This window comes from Rhinopithecus bieti, unplaced genomic scaffold, assembly GCF_001698545.2.
Source record: "Rhinopithecus bieti isolate Rb0 unplaced genomic scaffold, ASM169854v2 scaffold_6712, whole genome shotgun sequence".
Classification (NCBI taxonomy): Eukaryota; Metazoa; Chordata; class Mammalia; order Primates; family Cercopithecidae; genus Rhinopithecus; species Rhinopithecus bieti.
The window spans coordinates 505,447-513,417 of record NW_016805205.1 but is presented as its reverse complement, the minus strand read 5'-3'; the positions used below and the strand labels follow the sequence as shown (position 1 = coordinate 513,417).

Sequence of the window (7,971 nt, the reverse complement as noted above, 5' to 3'; positions counted from 1 at the left end):
CAGTGGCGCAATCTTGGCTCACTCCAGCCTCTGTCTCCCGGGTTCAAGCGATTCTCCTGCCTCAGCCTCCTGAGTAGCTGGGATTACAGGTGCGTGCCTCCACACCCGGCTAATTTTGTATTTTTAGTAGACACGGGGTTTTACCATGTTGGCCAGGCTGGTCACCAGCTCCTGACCTCATGTAATCCGCCTGCCTCGGCCTCCCAGAGTACTGGGATTACAGGCCTGAGCCACCACGCCTCTGATCAAGGAACTCATTCATAGTGAAGGAAGTGCAGCAGTGCCTCATGCCCAGGGAATTCACTGGTCTTCAGACATCCACTATCAACTGGTCTACTGGAAAGGTGGAATGGCTTCCTGAGGTCTCAGTGACAATGCTACTTAGAAGACTACACCTTGAGAGGAGGGGCTTTTATCTTACAGGACACAGTATATTCTTTGAATCAGCACTACGGGATGTTTTCTCCCCCATAGTCATAAGACCTGGGTCTGGGAATCAAGACGTAGAAGCGGGGGTGGCTGTAATATCATTGATGTCGATACAGATATGTAGATACGGCAGATAAAAAGGAGGAGACTATGTCAGTTATTAATTTATTGCCTCTCAGCTCCCAACTCACCCTTGTTTGCCTTGCTTTGTGATGTTGCAATTAGATCCTGAAGATTGCAGGTGCCTGCCTCAGCTGGCTTGAGGTTAGGCTCTCTTGAGAAGACATTGTAGCGCTGGAAGAGGAGGGAGGGATTTTTTGGCTTCCGTGTTCTGTTTCCCATCGAACATTAAGAATGTGGGCATGAAGGGGACACAGCAGCACACCTCTTAGCTGCAATGCCCTCCTGTGGTTTACTCAAGACATCCCCTGGCACATATGTTCATCACCACTGCAGTTAACTGCTTCTGTGCTTCACGAGCAGCATCCTCCACCAAGGTTCTTGGTCACTAAAACGACAAGATATTCTCATGGTTCCACCATGAGTGGTTCCATTAAGTTTCTCCATCACCAAGTGGTGGCAGCATGTGGCACTCATGCCATCTCCTCCAAGATTTAAATCTCAGCCTTGCAGCCTCCTTGACATTTCTTTTCTTCTTTTTTCTTTTCTTTACTTTTTCTTTTCTTTTCTTTTTTTTTTTTTGAGACAGAGTCTTGCACTGCTAGGCTGGAGTGCAGTGGCACAATCTCGGCTCACTGAAACCTCCACCTCCCAGGTTCATGCAATTCTCCTGTCTTAGCCTCCTGAGTAGCTGGGATTACAGGCGCACACCACCATGCCTGGCTAATTTTTTTTTTTTTTTTTTTTTTTTTTTTTGTATTTTTAGTAGAGATGCAGATTTCATTATGTTGGCCAGGCTGGTCTTGAACTCGCAATCTTTCCGCCTCGGACTCCCAAAGTGCTAGGATTACAGGCCTGATCCACCTCGCCCAGCCCCTCTTCAATATTTCTAAGTTTCTTCCTTGTTCACCATTCTCTCGGCCCTGGGAAGATTTGCTGGTCTGTGGCTTCTCCTTCTGTATCCCTTGCAACCTCTTAGATATTCTTTCCATTTTCCCTTTTCAAATTCCTGATGGAGTTTCTGTCTTCTGACTGGATCCTGACTGGTAAACATAACTTGCTTCTTTAAAAATTTTTCTTGGGTATGAACTTCTCACAATAGCCTCTGTAATTTATTATAATACTTACTAAGTTAAAGCTTAGAATTAAATGGAGCTCTCGTGCTACTGTATGGATTTTAAACTAATCCTTTTGCGGAATTGAAGAACTCTTCTGTATATTGTTGTATATACACACCTGTTTTGTGGGACTTTTTACTGTCATTATTGTTTTAAGTGTTTTACCACAGTAGCAAAGTTTTCTAGGTTTGTGCTAACAACAATTTGCTACAACTGGGTGGCATAAATAATAGGAATTTAGTCTCTCATAGTTCTTGAATTCACACTCATAGTGTTAAATGCATAGGGGAAATTCTGAGAAACCTGTAGGGAAATCCTTTCTTGCAGCCTCAGAACTTCTAGTGGATTGCTGGCGGTTTTTGGCATTCCTTGGCTTGTGGCAGCCTCTCTCCACTCAGCCTTCATTATTTCATGGCTTTCCCCATGCGCCTCTGTCTTCAGGTGGCCATCTTGTCATGAGGACATCAGTTGTTTAGACTAGAGCCCATTTTAGTCCAGTACAATCTCATCTTAATTAATTGCATCTGTAACTACTCTATTTCCAAGTCAGGTCACATTCTGAGGTACCAGGGGTTAGAACTTCAGTGTATCTTTTTGAGTGAGAGATATTTCAGCCCAAAACACATTCCTATCACAAAATATTAGCCACTAAAAGTATGCTCCTGAAATACTACCAGGCAAGAAACTAGGTTATTAAATAGGCTTTATCCCATTTTTCTAAAAGAAAAATGTTTTATAAATAGAAAACATATATTAGTTTATCTACTTAAAATGATAAGAATAGTTATCTCTTCATTAAAGAATAGTGGAATCATAAAAAATTTACCAATTTATATTTTATAATTTTTCTCCAGTGAGTTTGTATGAATTCTGTGATAACAGTTTTTTAAATTTAAAATTGCTAAAGATGTTGTTACAGATAATGCATTTGTGGGAAAGCCTACTTTCCAGTTTTTAAGAACATTTTGCCTTTTTAAAAATCCAATGTTTTAGACAACGTATTCGTGGCAATAAGTAGTGGTAGAATGGGAAAGGAAATTCTGGCTTGATTGCAGACTCAAGTATTCGAATCAGGCTCTGGGATAACTGATTGGGTTGTAGAGATGAACAATTGTCTAGAATTGTGGTAGGAGTTGGGGGAGTCAGGGTGAGATTTTTTCTTGTTTCACATGACTCAAAAATTAAGCTTTGACACAAATACACAAATATGGGTGTGGCCAACTTGCTGTTGTCTGTGCTAAAATTGTCTCAGAGTGACCAAATTAAACCTAAAGGACTAGACATGAAGAAGTCTCTGCAATCTGTCTCTTCTAACTGATGTTAAACCATAAATAAAGTCTATGCACTTATGTCTCTCTCTTGCAGTATTTCCAGAAAAACGTTATTTGAGGAGTTGTTCCAAAGTGATGTGAGAGTCATGGCCAATGCAGGCATTTACTTTTCGATTTCTGGATTCTAAATCTCTGTGGCTTCTGATTTGAATTTCTATCCTTCTAAATGATTCCCTCTAAATAAAGGAAGGCTTAGTGTAGAGGTATTTTGGTTGTAAAGCAGGATAAAACACTACAACTCTAAACACAAAAGTCAATGCAAATAATATTAATCCCCATATCTGGCATATTTGGCAAGAGTTCACTGGGAATTAACATAGGTAGTTTTCAGACATCAAAAAAAGGGCCCTTAGATAGTTTTTTTTAATACTTCAGCATAAGGAAAGCATAGTTATGGAGTATGGCTAGAGACCAAAATAAGTTGGGCAAGTAAATATCTGGGCCACTTCCCCAAATTTGCTTGGTGTGGTCCATATAGCTTCTGGATACCTTCTAGGGAAATTTCAGGGGACATTCCTTAACTGCTTTTGGTATTCCTTCATGAAGAGTTGAAGCTTAAGATGTCAGGAAATAAAGTAGTGAGTTAAAGTTGGTTTACCTAGATGGTATCTACCCAATTCATTTCTCTCTGGAGACTCAACTCTCTCACCCACCACCGGTCACAGGTCAAGTCTTATCACTTAGTAGGCAGTTTAATGATATGTCACTTTGCTCCCTTGGCCATAGACACTCGGACTGAGGTTGAATACTTGGTCCAAATTGGGCATCGTCTATTTGGCAGTCAGTTTGGATTGCTCAGTAAGAGACTGAGCTGGTCTTTGCTTTGCTGGTCTCTATCTACAAAACCTTGAGATCTTTTCAGAAATGTTTGTCACTATATAACAGTGTAAAAATGAGCGGAATTCCATGAAGTCAATTCAAATACAATCAATTTATTTTAAATGGATTTCTTCAGGTAATTAATTAAGTACAAAGAGGGTTACCAGAAATTTTGTATACTTTCCTAGCACCTTTATATTAAGTTGGTGCAAAAGTAACTGGTTTTGCCATTAAAAAGGGCAAAAAATGCAGACTTTATCATTCAGGGACTTCCAAAAACTTGTGCATTTCAGCTCCAGTCAAGTTGAAATGTCATCTCTTCTCTTCCCTGTGGTTGACCCAAACTTCATTGCAGGCCACATTGTTGTCTGCTATGCTCATCGTCCATTTGAGGTCTGCGTATTGAAACTTTCTCCATTGTCACCATCTCAGAATTGAATTTTTTTTTTTGCTGGTGTTTTCCATTCTTCATTTAGCAAATGTGTATTAAGTACCTGCTTTCTGCTAGAAGCTGGGTGTGGAACTGGCAAGTTGTAGTGACAAGAAAATCTTCTGTTCTCATTGAGCTCACATCATGGAGAATAGAAACATTAATAAAATATGTATTTATTTTTTCAAATTGAAAAACGTAAGCCCTATATATTTATAGTGGACAACAGGAAGTTTTGAAGTAATTATACATTGGAGAATGGCTAAATCAAGCTAATTAACATATGCATTACTTCACGTATTTATTTTCATGTGTATGGTGAGAACACTTAAAGTCTACCCTCTTAGCAATTTTCAAGCATACAATACATTGTTATTAACTATGGCACCAAGAATCTAAGTCAGTTTGTTTAACAAATTTAGTAAATACTTATTATTTCCTATGTATTCCTCACTATTCTAGATGTTACTAATAAAGTGTGAAGAAAAATGATAAAATACCTGTTCTCAAGGAGGTTACTTTGTAGTTGATATAAAATTATAAACACTGATACAAATGTGAAGAAATATTACAGAGTTCAATTATGAAATATACCAGGGAGATATACATCTGAATGAGCAGTTTGAGAAATGATCTCCTGAGTTGTGATGTCTAAGCTGAGCCCTGAAAGCTAAAGAGTCAGCTAGGCAAAGAGGATGAGCAGTGGAAAATATTTCAAGTAGCGAAAAAACATTAAGAATCTGAGCTAGTTACCAAGTAATCATGAGAAAAGTGCTGAAATATAGAAATTCAAAGGTTATTAAAAGTACTAGTAATTAGTCCTGAATCCCTGACCAATTAAAATTAATTAAGTGACCATGGAGCTAGTTTCTCTTGAGACTATTTCCAACATTCAGTTTATGTTAAAAAACAAAACAAAACAAAACAATTGCTGTATTTGAAAATGAATATTTATTGGGGAATTCTTATCAAGGATAGGAAACTATAGAATATTAGATTTAGGATAAACTCAGTTATGTAGAAATATGTTAAAATTGGATTGCCAAGACACAAGCACAAATTCATAGACTATATAGTTTTGAAGTTACTGTACTTAAGATAGTTACATGTGCACTATTGACATATTTATTTATTTATTTTACAAAAGAAAATAGCAACATCGAAAGATTTCTTTTTCCTATTGTTGGGCTTAAATGATTATTGCAGGTTAGGAAATCACAAAGTTATATTCTAAGTCTGTAACTTTATTTTGTTGAATACATATTCATATGAATTTTCATGGTGTAAACAATTATGAAGTGAAATACATTTTCTAGTATTCTGATTATTCTTGAGGATAATACAAAATATAATAGTCTAATATAAAATATTCATAATGCTTTATAGATATGAGATTTAATAGAATTAGCTGAGTAACGAGGATGCTAACAATTATTAGATTAAAATGTGTTTGATTATCCTCTCTCTGTTTATGTATTCTAACTTCTTAGTTTTTCATATTACTTTTACTATAGTAATTTGTTCTTCCCTAATTACACAGTTCATTTTTTTTCTTCTAAAAAAATCCAACGGCCTAGGATAAAACAAGGAATACTTACAATACAGATATAATCATTGATAGGGTGGAAAGTAAAATTTTCACCAAGGACAGTGTAGAAGATGACTTGTTAAGAAGGTTTCACAATGCACTAAACGTCCTGTCCACAGGTAGGTTTGTGACTTGGGTGCATTCAATCCTATTTCTTCACCTCCTTTTCCAGGATGGCCCAGGTGATTGTTGTCATTCAAACAAGTTCAGCCAAGGTTATTACTACATGTATAGACGTGGAGTGAGAAAGGGTCATTTTTTTTTTTTTCTCTGTAGGTATCAGAAGCCTGGAGCTTCTCTTGACCATGTTTTTTTCTACTACATGAAGTACGTCTGCCTAAGAATAAAGTAATAACAAAAGAAGGCAGAGCTGAGTAGTGAAGAATGGTATAGAGGCTGCAAGACTACATTCGAGCACTTGAAGCCAGAAGAGTTCAAAGTCAATTATGTAATTTTGGACTTGTCAGTTCTGTAAGCCAACACAAATGTATGTATTATGTGTTTGTGCTTTATCTAGTTTAGATTGGGCTTCTGATAATGAAAACCAAGCTGAAGAGGTGTGACACGTGATATCCATCAAATTTTACAGAAACAGATAATTTATATATTATTTAAGCTCCTTGGGGACATAGATGTCTTCCCAATCCAACTCGACAGCAAAACTTCTGTAGTTTTCTCCACACATACACCATATTACAGAGATATTTCGCTTATAAATATAGACAAAATATTAAAATATTAAATATGAGTGAATAAAGCCAAATACCACAAAATAATTAAGTAGTGCTACTGAATTTTTTTCAGGAATTCATCAATAAGAATCTTATTAACATAGTTTTCATTTTCATATCCAAGGGAGACTTTTGATCATCTTGATCAATATCAAGTTTTATAAAATGCAACTTCATTCTAGATTATGAAAAGCTATCTTTATTTTATAAGCAAATCAATCTTTAATTAATAGCTAACATCTGTATATTACATTTTTAAAAAACTTAGAAAACATCTACAATCCTATTTTTCGAAACAAGAAATTGTTTCTTTTTTTTTTTTTTTTCTTGAGACGGAGTGCTCGCTGTGTCGCCTAGGCTGGAGTGCAGTGGCGCGATCTCGGCTCAACCCCTTGTTGTGGTGTTTTTTGTGGTTGCGCAAGCTCCGCCTCCCGGGTTACGCCATTTCCTGGCCTTCAGCCTCCGAGTAGCTTGGGACTACAGGGCGGCCCGCGCACCGCGCGCCCGCGCTAGTTTTTTGTATTTTTAGTAGAGACGGGTTTCACCGGTTAGCCAGGAGGGTCTCGATCTCCTGGACCTCCGCGTGCTCCACGCCTCGGCCTCCCAAAGTGCTGGGATTACAGGCTTGAGCCACCGCGCCCGGCCAAGAAATTGTTTTATAAGTTATAGCACATTGAATTAGACACAAAACCATAAGTAGTAGAAAACGTGAGAATAGGTACTGTTATTTTCAGACCACGTCATTACATAGATGAAAAGTATAAAATGGCCAAATCAAATAATATTTGTTTGATTGAAAAAGAAATACATAAATGAGAAGAGTCATTAAATAGTTGAAAAGTAGAATAAAAAAGATACAGCATTCACAATAAAATCTACTTCATAAATTTCACAGGAATAAGATTTAAAAAATTTTTTCTGCTAGGTTGACTATTTCTACCTTATATTAAACTCCTTTATAGAGCTTTCATCCCTGAACACAGATCATGGTAGACTAATTTTACCAATGACTTATGTTGATGGCCTCCCTGTATTCCATTGTATTTTGCACTATAACTTAGCAGTCCCCTTCCATCCTGACTTGGCTCAGTCATGTGTCTTGCTTGGTCCAAGAAGAAGTGAGTCAGTATGATACAACATAGACTTGAGGGATTCTTAACACATTAGGACTTATCCTTTTGTATCCTTGCTGTCTTTCTTCTCTTTGGTTCCAACCAAAGCCATCCTAGGCTATTCTAGGGTCATCTGACCCCCAGTACATGAAAGAACTCACCCAAGATCCTAGAGTTTTCCACCCACTTTGAAGCTAGCTGTAGGTATGTGATTGAGCTCACAGTTACCAGAAAGCACTCTGACTTTCAGGCTCCCAAGTAAGACTGAATTCTCAGTGTTTGGGTCACTGGGC

At 37.5% G+C, this 7,971-nt stretch overlaps 1 long non-coding RNA gene across 3 annotated transcripts in view; it reads left to right on the top strand.

Moving 5' to 3' along the window:
- The window catches only part of LOC108529395 (uncharacterized), a 69,999-nt gene extending 63,407 nt beyond the window's left edge, over positions 1 to 6,592 (top strand). For all 3 annotated transcript variants that reach the window (XR_001885517.1, XR_001885515.1, XR_001885516.1), the window contains one exon: positions 6,112 to 6,592. This is a non-coding gene — a long non-coding RNA (uncharacterized LOC108529395). The remainder of the gene's footprint in view (positions 1 to 6,111) is intronic.
- Positions 6,593 to 7,971: the final 1,379 nt, after the last annotated feature.